At 34.9% G+C, this 16,537-nt stretch overlaps 1 protein-coding gene across 1 annotated transcript in view; it reads left to right on the top strand.

The window, feature by feature from the left end:
- Positions 1-16,537, top strand: part of LOC150027548 (uncharacterized) — a 103,517-nt gene that overhangs the window by 48,811 nt on the left and 38,169 nt on the right. The gene's annotated exons all lie outside the window — the stretch shown is intronic.

Here is a 16,537-nt window from a genome sequence, read left to right as displayed (position 1 = left end):
CTCCATAGTTTCCTAGCTGGTCCTACTTGATAGGAATGATTTGCTAGATAGATTTCCATGAAAACCATAGGTTCTAGCTCTTAACTGGTGATAAATCCAGTCATCATCACCTCTTAGTTGCAATGGATACCCCAGAAAAGCACTAATAGAGTCTCTATCAAAAGGTACCCATTTCCCTCTAACTTTGGACCTCATCTCCTGAGTTCCTTCACCTCCTATCCAAGCATTAGCATAAAATTCATGGACTACCTCTGGATCATACTTACTTTGTCAACCTGCTAGCCTCATTCCATTTTTTCTCTACAACCCATTTAAAAATATATGATATTGTTCAGGTTGTAGTTGCACTCTTCTTTCTGTGATGAATCCACAATTCTTGATTTTTTTCATATCTGCAATATTTTTCCTTGCTGCCGAACCTATTTCTTGCTGGTGGTTTATAAGAATTGGAGGCAATTCTAACTCTTTTGTCGTTGGCAGTTTGGGTTGTGGTGGTTTTTGTATGACCCATTTTCTACAACACTATACTTATAATAATTTCCCAAACATATCAATAATCACAATTTATTTTCTACTTTCATATTGTTGCATCCAATAAAAAAAATACTCAGGATTCACATAATTATCACTATAAGCATTCCTTTAAGCATTTTATCAAACACTTGATGGGCACTCCTAAAAATAAATTTAATGACAAATTATAACCTATTCAACCATCCAATTTATCAACATCTTTCAAATATCATTCAACCAATACTATGCAATACAAAATGTACTAAAAAATTAAGACAATAATCATAAACCCTAAAACCCCCAAACTACCTTAAATGTAATTAGAAAACAATAATCTATAGTTTGAAATAGGAATTAAAGCATGTAATAGATGCAAGAACATACATGGAAAAAATTAAGCAATAAATTTGGAACTTGAAAGAGAAAGACTTGAGATTTAACAAAGTGTAAGGAGAAAATCGCAATTTAGGGTTAATAGCATCAATGGTTTTTGAAATTTGGGAGAAATGGTCTCTTTCTCGCGTTTCTAAAAATGTTGTAAGTTGAATCTCGCCTGAGCAAGACTTATCTCACTTAGGCGAGATTGCTCTAGAGAGCATCCCTTTTGAATTGCCTAACTCACCTAGGCGAGCTATATCCCACCTGGGGGAGTTTCCCTGCACAAAAATTCTTAAATTGTTAGAATGTATGGCTTTAAACTAGAGGGGGGTGAATGGTTTAAAGGGGATTTTCGCAAAACTTTCTAAGATAAAATGAAATTCTTTGCAAAAAACCAGATTTAGATATTCAGTTTGCCAAGAACAAAGCACAAAACAAAAAAGCAACAAAAAAACAATCGGTTGTTTTGCAGAAACAATCGGTTGTTTATACCAGTAAAATAACAACAACTGAAATTAAAGAGTTTAAGGAAGAGAGAATTGCACAAACAGTTTATACTGGTTCACTATTAACCCAAGAGCTACATCCAGTTTCCCAGAAACCACTGGGGAATCCACTAGGTAATCAAATCCATATTACATACACACACCACCAAAGAAGTGACCTTTATCCCCTCAAGACACACACTTCCTTTGGCTCAGCACATACACCACCAAGAATGTTGATCTTGACAACCTCAAGAACACACAACCCTTCTTGGCTTTACAACACTAGAATGTACACAAATCACATAAAGAATTACGTTGTTACAAAATCAATTGAAATCAATACAGAGTAATCCTATTCCACTTCTATCTTGAATAACCAAAGCTCAAGTTCAGACTCAAAATGCTTCAAAGCCCTTTGAAAAACTCAAATATGTTTTTCTTTCTTGTTGTTTGTTATAAAATATTAACAAACTATTTATAGTATTCAAATCTTGGTCAAAGCATTTAAAGCAAGAGCGTATTCAGTTCTGAAATCAATTAAAGCTCTTTTAACAAACAAAACTGTTTTCTATTAGGATTCCAAACAAACAATTGGTTGAAATAGCGAATCAATCGGTTGTTTGGATTTGACAGCAAGTCAACCATCCAAAATAGTTTTCAAACTTTTTCAAAAACACCTAAGTATAAACCAATCGGTTGTTTCGACAAAACAACATGTTGTTTTTCACTTAGTTTGAAAAACACTTTAATCTTAAAAGATTTTAAAACACTTAAGCTTTAGATTCAACAAAGAGTGGATTACAAATATAATCTACCCCAGATTCTATTCTAAAGCAACAACAAGCACATCCATCCTTCCATCAAACACAAAGGATTTGGATTCTCCAAAGCTTGAACACACTTGTTTCAACAATCTCCCCCTATTTGATGAAGACAAATCCCTAGTTGCTTGTGTTGGACTTGTTTGAATCTGAAGCAGTTCGTGCAAAAGCAACATATATAAATCCAATGTTTCCTATAGCAGGAGGTTAGTTTTTCACATTTTGAAAACAATATACCAGACAAACAATCGGTTGTTTGCACGAAACAATCGGTTGTTTCTAACAGAAGAAGCAAAAACAGTTATGATATCAGAGATTTTAGCAGATTTAAAACACTTTTTCAGAGAAAGACACACAAGAACCAATAAATTCTCCCCCTATTTGTCTTCACAAATAGACTATAACAGTTATAAGATAGTTTTAGGAAAGATTTTGAGAGTCTAGAATGCCTAACTCATTTCTTAAAAAGAATAACCTTTCTTTCGGTAGTGGTTTTGTGAAGATATCAGCTAGTTGCAGTTTTGTCTCAATGAACTTCACTTCATAGTCTTCATTGTTCACATGATCCCTTATGAAATGATGGTGAATCTCAATGTGCTTAGTTCTTGAGTGTTGAATATGATTTTTGATAAGATTGATGGCACTTGTGTTGTCACACATCAATGGAACCTTGCTAATCTTTAATCCAAAGTCTGCAAGTTGTTGTTTTAGCCAGAGAATTTGTGCACAACAACTTCCAGCAACAATGTATTCAGCCTCTGCAGTAGAGAGAGCCACACAAGCTTGCTTCTTACTATGCCATGAGATGAGACTTGAACCAAGAAGATGGCAAGTGCCACTTGTGCTTTTTCTGTCCAGCTTACATCCTTTCATAGCTGCCACAAATTCTTCACACAAACTATCTTGTGTAGCACCAAAGATGATGTCATCAACATAGATTTGCACAAGGATAATTTAAGAATTTGACTTCTTGATAAAGAGAGTCTTGTCAATCATTCCTCTTTCATAACCATGTGATAGAAGGAAGTTGCTAAGCCTACTGCCTTGGAGCTTGCTTCAGCCCATAAAAAGCCTTTTTTAGCTCGAAGACATGATTAGGGTGTTGATGATCTTCAATGCCCGGTGGTTGATCCACATACACTTCCTCATTGATGTAGCCATTGAGAAAAACACTCTTGACATCCATTTGAAAGAGTTTAAATCCACTCATACATGCAAAAGCCAGCAGCAACCTCACAGCTTCCAATCTTGCAACAGGAGTAAAGGTTTCCCCATAGTCAATTCCCTCCTCTTGATTGTAGCCTTTGGCCACTAGCCTTGCCTTGTTCCTTGTGATCATACCATCCTCATCCAGTTTGTTTCTGAAGACCCATTTTGATCCAATGATGTTCATCTCAACTGTTTTAGGGACAAGAAACCATACCTCATTTCTTGCAAACTGATTCAGCTCTTCATGCATAGCTTCAACCCACTTTTCATCCTTGAGGGCTTCCTCAATTGACTTTGGTTAAATTTGAGAGACAAAAGCAGTGTTCCTGCAGAAGTTTGAGATAGAGCTACGTGTAGAAACACCCTCCTTTATTTGCCCAATGATGTTCTCCACTGACAGATCTCTAGGAATCCTCCATTCTTTGGGCAACTCACTCTACTGCAGAATTTCAATCGGTTGTTTCGAGCAATCAACCGGTTTTTTTTCTGCACAGAGGTTCAGCTTCTCCAAACTGATGTTCTGCTCATCCTCTTCAGCATTGTTCTTTGAGATTTGAATGCTCTTGCAATCCACTTCATCAAAGACCACGTGAACAAACTCTTCTACAGTCATTAGCCTTTTGTTGTAGATCCTATATGCATGACTATTTAGGGAATAGCCAATAAAGATTCCATGATCAGCTTTTTCATCAAATTTCCCTAGGTTTTCCTTTCCATTGTTTAGAACAAAATAGCTACAACTAAAATCTGTAAGGTGATTGATGTTTGGTTTCCTTCCATTGAAGTGTTCATAGGGAGTCTTCTTCAAGATTGGCCTTATTAGCACTCTATTCATCACATAGCAAGAGGTGCTAACAACATCAGCCCAAAAGTACTTGGGTAGAGAAGATTCACTTAGCATTGTTCTTGATAATTCTTCAAGGGATTTGTTCTTCCTTTCCACTAAACCATTATGTTGTGGAGTTCTTGGAGCTGAGAAATTGTGCAGAATTCCCATCTTTTCACAGAATTTGTTGAATTTCTCATTTTGAAATTCCCCACCATGATCACTTCTTATTGAGCCAATGTTGTTGTTCTTTGTGTTTTGCAACCTTCTAGCAAGCTTCTTGAAGGCAAAGAAGGAATCACTCTTTGATTCCAAGAAGTGAGTCCAAGTGAACCTAGAAAAATCATCCACAATAACAAGAGCATAATAATTGCCACCAAGGCTCATGGTTCTTGAAGGTCCAAATAGATCCATGTGAAGTAGCTCAAGGGGTTTTAAGGAAGAAACTGTTGAAGATGGTTGCTGCCCCTTCAAGACATGTGTTTGATGAAGACTTCTATGTACAACTCATGTATATTTCCTTTTGCTTTAAGTGTGTCTTAGGTAGTGTTTTGAGGTTGTTTAAGAGTGAGCTTTTTGCTGAGTAACTCACCTCCTACCCTGGCCATGTGATAAGAACAAGCATAAGGTTTCTTAAACTGTTTTTCACATGTTTTACAAAAAACACATTTACTGCATAAAAATAAATCTGTTCTTTTCTAAATAAACAGATTCTTTTTTAAACTGATGCCTTGGCTAAGTCTTGTGAAAATTAGATTTTGTGCATCAAGTATTTTGACTAAGTCTTCTACCTTTCAAAACGACTGTGTTTTAAATAGTTAAGCTTTCTCTGTTTTCGTTTTGGAAAATAAATCTGTTCATCAGTAAATGAATAGATTCTTTTTTTTACTCTGGTGTCATGGCTATCTTAAACGGTTTTCAGTTTTGTCCCTGCACCAGAATGGCTGACTAAGTCTCCTCACATAACAAATTCTCTAACTGCTTTTGAAAATAAATCTGTTCATTTTATTTTCAATTTGTTCATTTTATAACAGCTTTAACTGTTTTTCAAAAATCAGTTATAAGTTGGTTTTCTATAAAATGAAAACTTGTTTATGAGTTTAAGAATCGATCATACAATTGTAAAAACAAGTTTTGCATCAGAGAATTGAGGATTTACAAGGAATTAGCATCTGTTCTTAGAAGATTTCGAAAATCACAAAGTGCTTGTTCTTGTTTGGTTCCAAAAGCTTGGTGTGAGGTGCTGCTAATGTTCTAGCAATCTGTTCTACTGGTTTAAGGCAGATTTCTGCATCCTCAATCAGGTGTAGTCGTTTCACTTTTCTTTTCTTGTAAAAGTTTGGTTGTACACTCTTCTTGATAGGTTTTCTTGAAGAGTGTGTGTGTGCTGAAATAGGGTTTTTCAGCAAGTGTACCTAAGTTCTTGTAGGTTTCAAGAACAGTGGGATTTGTGTTTGTTTGAAGTGTGATTTAGTGAATTTAACCTTGGTTTAGGTGAAGACTGGATGTAGCTCAGTTGAGTGAACCAGTATAATTGCCTTGTGTTCATTCTCCCTTAATCTCTGCACTTAAATTTCTGCATATCTGTTAGAACTGCCAAGAAATAAATCTGTTCAATCAATAATAAATCTGTTCTTTCTGGGCTCGATTCATATTGTTCTTAATTTCTGTAAAACTGTTTGATCTTGAGAAGAACATCTATAATCTGTTAAAAGCCACTGGAACAGGTTGATTGTAATAGGTAACTCAAGAAATTGTCAAAGCTATTAATTGAACCTTAATCAATTGCTTAAAATTGAAGCTTGCTGTTATGTGATTCACTGTTCTTCATCAGTATATCAGTGTGTGTATCTGGAAAATCAATTTGCATAATCTTGTGATAATCTTGACTGTATAAACGTTTTTTCAAACACAAACAGTGCCAAAATAAATCTGTTCAATTTCAAATAAATCGATTTATTTTCTGTGAAATGTGATAAACACTGTTTCTGCGAGAAGGTTTTAAAAGGTCAATTCACCCCCCCTCTTGAACTTTGGCACTATTAAACCCAACAGAAACAACTTTTTTTATTTTAAAAGAGTTTTTCACTTGTTTCCCCTTTTGTCAAGCTTCACAAATATGGTCCTTCTCAAACTTGAGCTTGGGCAGCCCAATCACAAGATCTTTATATATTAATTTGTTTAAGTGATTCATGTGAATGTGAGCAATTCTTCTATGCCATAACCAAGACTCATCACGCTTAGAAAGAAGGCAACCAATAGAACAAGGAGAAGAGGTGTTCAAGAGATAAACATTATTGATTCTCTTACAAAACAACATTACCTCTTTTGAGTTGGGAAGACAGATTCTTACATGAGTTTGTCTTAAAGATCACTTGATATCCTTTGTCACACAGTTGGCTAATGCTTAGCAAGTTGTGCTTTAAGCCTTCTACATAAAGAACATCATGGATGATCAAGATATCTTTTTCTCCTATGGATCCTCTTCCAAGAATCCTTCCCTTGTTGTTGTCTCCATAGGTTACATGCCCTTCTTGTTTAAAAAAGATGCTTAGAAACTTTGATTTATCCCCAGTCATGTGCTTAGAACATCCACTGTCCAGATACCATTACTGCATGATCTCCTTCAAGGTTTCCTACAAAATAGAATTTCAAGTACAAAGATTTTGTCCCCTTATGAATGTGGGTCCATTTGGTTTACATTCATCATTTGAAGCTTTACAACATTTGGGAATCCACTTCATAAAACCTCTAGGAACTGCATATTTCCTGATTTTAAAGAATCTGAAAGAATGGCCTCTTTTCATGCAATAAAAACATGCAACAACCGGTTGTTTCGACAGATCAATCGATTGTTTTTTTGGCATTTTGGAAAATGACTTCGAAAATTTATCTTGCTTGTTCTGTGGATTAAAACCAAATCCTGCTTTTCCAAAAACACAATTTTGAGATGCCAAGACATTCTCAAAGTTGGATTGACCTTTTGAAAGCTTATCCACAGTTTTAACAAGATAATGAATTTTCTTTTCAAGATTTTCACAAATAAGAGTGTCACACTTGCAAGAAGAGTTTTTGTAAACGATTTCAAGGTTTTCAAAATCTGTTTTTGAATTTTCCAATTCTTCTTCCAGTGTTTTGACTCTGTTTTCAAGCTAGCTATTCATTCCCTTTAACCGATTGTTCAAGGGGGCCAATCGGTTAGCTTCTTCATGAGTTTCTTGAAAAGCTTGAAGCAATTAACTGTAATTTTTAGCATTTGAAGAATTAGAGGAACTTACACTACTTGAATCATCTTCCTTTTTGGCCATGAAGCAGAGGTTGAGGATTTTTCTATTTTGCCTCCTTTTCCTTCTTGCTTGACTTTTTGTCTTTACTTCCTTTGATTCAGTGATGTTTCCATGAATAGCTTTGAGTGTGTCCCACATTTCATTGGCAGATTTGCATTTTGATATTCTGAAAAATTCATTAGAATTCAGGGCAGAAGCTATTATGTTTTGGGCAATACAATCAAGCTTGGCCATCTTACATTCTTCATTGGTCCATTGGGACCAAGGTTTTTTAATAAAAGATCCATTCTTTTTAAGCTTTGGAAAGAAAAGGCCATTTTCGATTGAATCCCAAATTCCTTGATCAATGGATTCAACAAAGATTTTCATTCTAGCCTCCCAATACTTATAAATCAAAACACAAAATAAAGGTGGTTTGTTGATTGAAGCACCTTCCTCAAAAGATAGTTTTCCAGCCATTGAAAAATATTTTCGGATCAACCTTGAGTATTTTTCAAGTACCAAGCTCCTAATGCCAATTGTTAGAATGTATGACTTTAAACTAGAGGGGGGTGAATGGTTTAAAGGGGGTTTTCGCAAAACTTTTTAAGATAGAATGAAATTCTTTGCAAGAAACCAGATTTAGAAATTCAGTTTTCCAAGAACAAAGCTCAAAACAGAAAAGCAAAAAGAAAAACAATCGGTTGTTTCGCAGAAATAATCGGTTTTTTATACCAGTAAAATAACAACAACTGAAATTAAAGAGTTTAAGGAACAGAGAATTGCACAAACAGTTTATACTGGTTCACTCTTAACCCAAGAGCTACATCCAGTTTCCCATAAACCACTTGGGAATCCACTAGGTAATCAAATCCAGATTACATACACACACCACCAAAGAAGTGATCTTGATCCCCTCAAGACACACACTTCCTTTGGCTCAGCACATACACCACCAAGAATGTTGATCTTGACAATCTCAAGAACACACAACCCTTCTTGGCTTTACAACACCAGAATGTACACAAATCACATAACAAATTACACTGTTATAGAATCAACTAAAATCAATACAGAGTAATCCTATTCCACTTCTCTCTTGAATAACCAAAGCTCAAGTTCATACTCAAAATGCTTCAAAGCTCTTTGAAAAACTCAAATCTGTTTTTTTTCTTATTGTTTGTTATAAAATATTAACAAACTATTTATAGTATTCAAATCTTGGTCAAAGCATTTAGAGCATGAGCGTATTTAGTTATGAAATCAATTAAAGCTCTTTTAACAAACAAAACTATTTTCTATTAGGATTCCAAACAAACAATCGGTTGAAATAGCGAATCAATCAGTTGTTTGGGTGTGACAGCAAGTCAACCATCCAAAACAGTTTTCAAACTTTTTCAAAAACACCTAAGTATAAAACAATCGGTTGTTTCGACAAAACAACAGGTTGTTTTTCACTTAGTTTGAAAAACACTTTAATCTTAAAAGATTTTAAAACACTTAAGCTTTAGATTCAACAAAGAGTGGATTACAAATATAATCTACCCCATATTCTATTCTAAAGCTCCTCAACAACAACAATAACATCCATCCTTCCATCAAACACAAAGGATTTGGATTCTTCAAAGCTTAAACACATTTGATTCAACAAAATTTACGCATAAAAATGGATTTATCAGCAAAAATAAAATAAAAATTAAAATAAAAAATCAACTACAATAAAAAAATATATTGGGTTGCCTCCTAGCAAGCATTTTGTTTAATGTGATATACCTTGACGACTACTTTTATCAAGGTGGCTGTGCTTTTTGTTGTAACAATTTCCTGATTACAACCTTAGTTTTTCATCTTTCATTATAATTACCTTTTGTTGAACTCTGTATTCATCTTTTGTCCCGGATGTAGATGGTTCTTTATCAAGGAGTTGTTTTTCGACAAATTTTGGTACAAGCTCTTTCTTTTTGTCCTCTTCTTTTGAAATGCAACGATGTATAACTTTCTCAAATATATTTGAGAGGTCCAACTGCTCTTTAGTTTCAGAAAAGACTTCCTTTCTTGCATTAGAAATTTTTAAACCAAAAACATTAAAAGTTACCGCATCATTTTGAGCTCTCATTTTAAGCTTGCCCTCATTAATATCAATAACAACTTTAGTTGTTTTCATGAAGGGTGATGGAAACCGTCCAGCCACACACAACCCCATAATAAGGAGGATGAAAACCTAGAGGTTGTTTATTGATTTAATTGAAAATATGGGTCTAATTGGGCTTTTGTTTATTTTTGTAGGCCCAATCAAGAGGACAACTCTAGGGTGAAGGAATGTACAAACATATCCAAGAAGACCTCCAAGTCATCAAAATGTAAAGTAGAGCTTAGGCCAGAAGAACACAAGAATACTGAGTTTCTGCTGACTGGTCAACATTATTTGTGGGCCAAGCTTTAGCTTAAATAAATTGTATGAAGTTGTTTAGGATTTCATGGGCCATGTATTGGGCCTAGTAGCATAAAATAACTGGACCAAATATTTGGGCCAAGTATCCTAGGTTTTTGGGCTTGTATTTGGGCCAATAGTAAAATAGGTCTAGTTAGGGTAACAATTGGGCTTCTTTGAGCCCAATGTAACTCTAAAACATCTATGGTATATTGGAGAACGAAAATCACCTTGGCATGGAGCACATGGACGTCCACATGGCACCTTCTCATTGGAGAGTTTTATTTTGAATTTTCAAACTTTGGCTCCAAAATGTTCAGCCATCTCTCCTATAAATTGAGGTTCTTGGCTTATGTTTTTTGTAAGATTAATGAATGAGTGAAATTGTTGCCAAGATATTGAGCCAGTTCTCACTCTTGTCTTTCCTCTTTAGGATAGACACTTTAGTCTTCAACTCTCCACCTAGCTCAACTGATTAGGCCTCACCTATCACTCTCCATACTTAGCATGCACTTCCAAGGAAACCGCAAGCTCCATGTGAGCCTCCTTGCACGCCTCCTCCATTAAAGCTTCTGCCAATCCTCTCCAAAATTCAATCAAAGAATTTGGTCATGAAGGCACAATCCATCATTTGGTATCATGAGCCATGGTTCTTCAAAAGCCAAGTGTGCCTTCTCTTCTTTTAATTTTTGTGTTCTTCTTATTTTCGTGTTGTTCATCATGATCCTGAATTTTTTTGCTGTTTTTAAAATTTTGTATGGTTTAATTGGTTCAATGTGTTCTTGAACTTCTAAATTCAATTGGGTTTAGGTTCCTAATTGTGTGTGTTGTTCTATTTTTATTTTTAATTGACTCTTCTTGATATTTCATTCGGTGCATACTGTTTGGTTTGAGTCATTTTAAATTTTTGAATCCAATTCAGTTTTGTAAAATCATGTTTCTTCCACAATGTGATCAATTCCAAGTGGTGTTGATTGTTTCTTGATTTGGTTGCTTGTTTTATATTTTTGTATTTGAGCTTTGGTGCATTTTTATTTTTAGATTTGAGTTCATGCTTGTGTGTTGGATCCATACAAGTTCATATACAACAATTCCATTGTGTCTTTGAAGTTTTTCAATTCTGTTTTTAATTCCAGTGTAGGTTTCCTATGTTTCACTAAATATATGCTGGCTGAAAAAATTTGTGAAAATTAGTTCCGTTGGTGAAAATTTTGAGATTCTGTATTTGAACAGTTTGAAGTGTTAAAAAGAATGAAAAAAAAATTAGCAAAATTCAAAATACAAAAAAAAATTGATAAATGAAATATGCATAGAGTGCAAAATTCTGACTTTGAAAAAAAAGTGAAGCGGCAGTGATTTTGAAAAATTTATCACAATTATTTGGCGAACTATTTTGTTACAATTCCAGCTTCTAATTTGAGCTAAGAAATTGATTTTCTGTGGTTTAAATTTCACATTCAAATTTGAAATATTCGGCTCCGCATAAATTTTTAAAGTCATGGAAATTTTACACAAAATTCCAGTAGTGTTGTTTTTTTGTTTTCTTCATCCAATTCTAGTACCATTCTCTAGGTTCAATTTGTGTACTACCTTTTCTTGGGTACCTTAATTTTTGTTTGTCAATTTTATTGAATACTCTTCAAGTCTTGTCATATATCAATTCCCTTTGCTGTGGTGCAATTTTTAATTTGAGTTTTTGTTGTTGTAAACTTGTTTGATCTCTTTCTTGGTGGAAGCAATTCAAAAAGTGCCTTCGTAAGTAATGGAACTGAATTTTTTGGTGAGAGCTATATCACTAAAGAGGTGAAAATTTGAATACTCAAAGTTGAATATCCTAAAGAGGTATAAAAAGGGGACAACAACAAGCTAGCATAAAAATATACACAAAGGAGTTACAAAAAGAAGGAGTGCATAGATTAGGGCTCAAAAATTTTGGTGCTTCAAAATTTGTTGATTCAATTTTCACTGTATTTTCTTTGAGTTGTATTTTGAAAAACCTTTATCTATTATTGGATTAATGGAGCAATTAGACGGTGAGTGTGTCTTTGAGGTTCTAAGTGCCAAAAAGCCTCACCATTAGGATTTCGACGAGTTCTTGTTTTTTAAGCTTTGTAGTTAGCAATTTTCATTTGTATTTATTGCTTTTGATTCTTTGTTTTCTTGCATATAATTGTGCTTTCATTCTTGATTGTGCTCTAAGTGAATTACTTAGAGAAGGGTTTGTGAAAGTTTTGAAGGATAGAATCTGGCTAGGAAAGGCTTGGTACTTAAGTGATCCAAGTGATGCATCTCCCTTTCCTGGGAATCTACCTACATTACTCTACCTATCTTTGTTGTGGTAAATTGCTTTTAACACATAAATTTAAACATGTCTTCTCATTCTTCTAGTCCAAGTGAAAGTGATAGAAAGTCTATAAAATCTCTTTTAAAACAATTAGCCAAAGACTTTCTATCACTATCACATAGACAATTGCAACATGAGGCCCTAATCATAGAAGATAAAGAAGAAAGGGATGCTCATCTTGCTATTTTAGAAGAAGAGTTGAAAGTTGTGAAAGAAAAGGTTGAATACATAAGAAAAACAAAAAGATCTCCACATGCATCTAGTTCTAGGTTGAGTGACTCCTATGCTGAGGGGAGTCTAAGAATAAATTAATATTATCAACCTCAAACTAGAAGAACTAGAAGGGAAAACCCGAAGGAGAATAGGGTAGACTTACCTCGTTTCTATAGGAAGGAAAATGTTGAAACATATCTAGAATGGGAGATGAAGGTATAACAACTTTTTGCTTGCCATCATGTTAGTGAGGAGAGGAAAGTAGCCCTAGCTACCTTAAGTTTCCAAGGGAATGCTATGTATTGGTGGACTGCCCTAAAAAGAGAGAGACATCTCCACAAGGACCCTCCCATTACATATTGGAATGAACTTAGGGGAGCCTTGAGATGTCGCCATATTCCCTCATACTACAATAGGAAGTTGATGGACAAGCTCCAAAGACTTCATCAAAAAAATCTAAGTGTAGAAGAATATTGGAAAAGGATGGTGTTATATATAATAAGGGCAAGGATTAAAGAAAAGAGTAATACCACTATATCAAGGTTCTTAAGTGGTCTTAATCTTGAGACAATAAACAAAGTTGAACTTTTACCTTATAAAGATTTAAATGACTTGATTCAACTTAACATTAAAGGTGAAAAACAAATTTTGAGAAAACAATCAAGTCAAAAACAAAGTTCATACTCTATATCTTATGACAAAGATGCGTTCCAAAGAGTGGAAGAGCATATAAAAGAAACATCTCTAGAACCTTCCCAAAACCTATCCAAATATGAGCAAATCTCACACACTCAAGCTAGAGAAATTAAGTGTTTTAAATGTCTTGGTAAGGGTCATTTAGCATCTCAATGTCCCAATGAAAGAACTATGATCTTATGGAACAAAGATGAATATAGTAGCCAAGAAGAAGAAACTAGTGAGAGTGAAGAAAATCAGAAAAAAGAGAAAAAAGAGAAAATCAAGAGAAATTCCTTAGGGACCAAGCTAAGGCATGGGAGAAGAGTGTTCTTTCCCACAAGGTCATTCAAAAAGAAGAAAAACTTAAAAATAAAATTGAAAAGATACTTCTATCTGAACAACCTTCAGGCCTCCTTCTTTGTAAAGGAACACTTACATGCACTGCCAAACTTGCTAAAGTTTTTGAACTACCTCCTCAAGTCAAAAGAATTTTAAAAGAATTTGGTGATGTATTCCCTAAGGAAGGACCCATTGGACTTCCATCTTTTAGGGGTATAGAACATCAAATAGATTTAGTTCCGAGAGCTAGTCTACCAAATAGACCGGCTTATAGAACTAATCCTGAGGAGACTAAGGAGATAGAATCACAAGTTCAAGAATTGTTAGAGAAGGGTTGGGTTTAAAAGAGTCTAAGTCCTTGTGTTGTACCTATTTTGTTGGTGCCTAAGAAAGATGGAAAGTGGAGAATGTGTTGGGACTATAGAGCCATCAATAACAACACCATCAAATATAGGCATCCAATTCCTAGACTTGATGATATGCTTGATGAATTGCATGGGTCCACTATATTTTTCAAAATTGATCTTAAAAGTGGATATCACCAAATAAGAATCAAAGAGGGTGATGAGTGGAAAACTACTTTTAAAACCAGATTTGGACTATATGAGTGGTTAGTGATGCCTTTTGGACTCACTAATGCACCTAGAACTTTTATGAGGCTAATAAATCATGTCTTTAGGGATTGCATAGGTAAATATGTAGTAGTTTACTTTGATGATATATTAGTTTATAGTCAAAGCCTAGATTCCCACCTAAGTCACCTTAGGAGGTTCTCTTAGTGCTTAGGAAACATAGTTTGTTTTCCAATATAGATAAGTGTAATTTTTGTGTTGATAGTGTAGTATTTTTAGGATTTATAGTTAACAAAAATGGGGTACATGTTGACCCCAAAAAAATCAAAGCCATCCAAGAATGGCTAACCCCACAAAATGTAGGAGATGTTAGGAGTTTTCATGGTCTAGCAAGCTTTTATAGAAGATTTGTTCATAACTTCTCAAGTCTAGCTTCACCACTTAATGAGTTAGTGAAGAAAGACACTCCATTTTGTTGGGCAGAGAAGCATGAGCAAGCCTTTCAAAGGTTGAAAGCTCAACTCACCAATGCACCCATTCTAGCCTTACCAAACTTTGCAAAAACTTTTGAGCTAGAGTGTGATGCATCGGTTGTAGGAATAGATGTTGTATTGTTGCAAGGTGGACATCCAATTGCTTATTTTAGTGAAAAACTTCATGGTGCTAGCCTCAATTATCCCACATATGATAAAGAGCTCTATGCACTTGTGAGGACCCTGCATGAGTCTTTAAAATATTTGAAGGGTTAACACAAGTTAAACTATTTGAAGGGTTAACACAAGTTAAACAAAAGAGATGCAAAGTGGATGGGATTTCTTGAGCAATTTCCATATGTTATCAAATACAAGAAGGGCAATACAAATATTGTGGTGGATGCCCTATCAAGGAGACATGCCCTATTTTCTAAACTTGGAGCCCAAATTCTTGGATTTGAAAACATACCTGAACTTTATAAAGAAGATCAAGATTTTGCACCCACTTTTGCTAAGTACCAACATAAATCAAAAGGAGGGTTTTATGTTTATGAAGGGTACTTATTTAAAGAAGGAAAACTTTGCATACCCCAAATAACACAAAGAAAACTCCTTGTAAAAGAATCACATGAATGAGGATTCATAAGTCATTTTGGAGTTGAAAAGCTCTTGAGCTTTTGAAAGAAAAGAAAATTATGTACTCCTCTCTAAAGAAGTCTTGTGAAAAGTTGTCAAAAACAATAGAAAAACAAAAGGAATGACAACTTAATAAGACTGATTTTTATACAACTGCTAAAACTAACCCATTTGATTTGTTTGATGACTCCAACAAATGGACATTTGATCCTGGAGGATAAGCATAGTTTTCAAAGCAGGAATAAGGCTACTGTTCGAGATCAACCCTGTAGATCTGAGGACAGATCCTCTCAAAAAGGAGCGGATGATGGAAACCGTCCAGCCACACACAACCCCATAATAAGGAGGATGAAGACCTAGAGGTTGTTTATTGATTTAATTGAAAATATGGGTCTAATTGGGCTTTTGTTTATTTTTGTAGGCCCAATCAAGAGGACAACTCTAGGGTGAAGGAATGTACAAATATATCCAAGAAGACCTTCAAGTCATCAAAACATAAACTAAAGCTTTGGCCAGAAGAATACAAGAAGACTGAGTTTTTGCTGACTGGTCAACATTATTTGTGGGCCAAGCTTTAGCTTAAATAAATTGTATAAAGTTGTTTATGATTTCATGGACCATGTATTGGGCCTAGCAGCATAAAATAATTGGGCCAAGTAGCATAGGGAGAACGAAAATCACCTTGGCATGGAGCACATGGACATCCACATGGCAACCTAGGAGTGGAAAGGATTTAGCATGGAAGGTGTGAGCTAACATGGAAAGCATGACTCCACATGGCACCTTCTCATTGAAGAGTTTTATTTTGAATTTTCAAATTTTGGCTCCAAAATGTTTAGCCCTCTCTCCTATAAATTGAGGTTCTTGGCTCTTGTTTTTTATAAGATTAATGAATGACCGAATTGCTGCCAAAATTGCTAGCCATCTCACTCTTTTGTCTTGCCTCTCTAGGATAGACATTTGAATCTTCTTCTTCACCTAACTCAAGTGATATGGTCCAACCAATCACTCTCCCTACCTATCAAGCACCTTCAAGGAATACATAGCTCTATGAGATCCATCCTTGCACGTTTCCTCCATTGAAGCTTCTGCAAATCCTCCAAAAATTCAAGAAATCAATTCGGTCATGAAGGCACAATCCATCAAAGGGTCTGCGGAGTATCAGAGGAACCTCCTTTTCTTCTTCTATGTCCATTACAACAAAATCCAGAGGAAATATTTATTTATCCACCTTAAGAAGAACATCTTCAACCACACTATATAGATATTTGATTACTCTATCAGTTACCTATAATGTCATCCTGGTGGTTTTAATCTCCAAATCACCTATTTTCATCAGCATAGCTAAAG

Source organism: Phaseolus vulgaris, chromosome 5, assembly GCF_051622355.1.
Source record: "Phaseolus vulgaris cultivar YP4 chromosome 5, ASM5162235v1, whole genome shotgun sequence".
Taxonomy (NCBI): domain Eukaryota; kingdom Viridiplantae; phylum Streptophyta; class Magnoliopsida; order Fabales; family Fabaceae; genus Phaseolus; species Phaseolus vulgaris.
The sequence above is the reverse complement of the archived record's forward strand: the minus strand, read 5'-3'. Positions and strand labels throughout refer to the sequence as shown.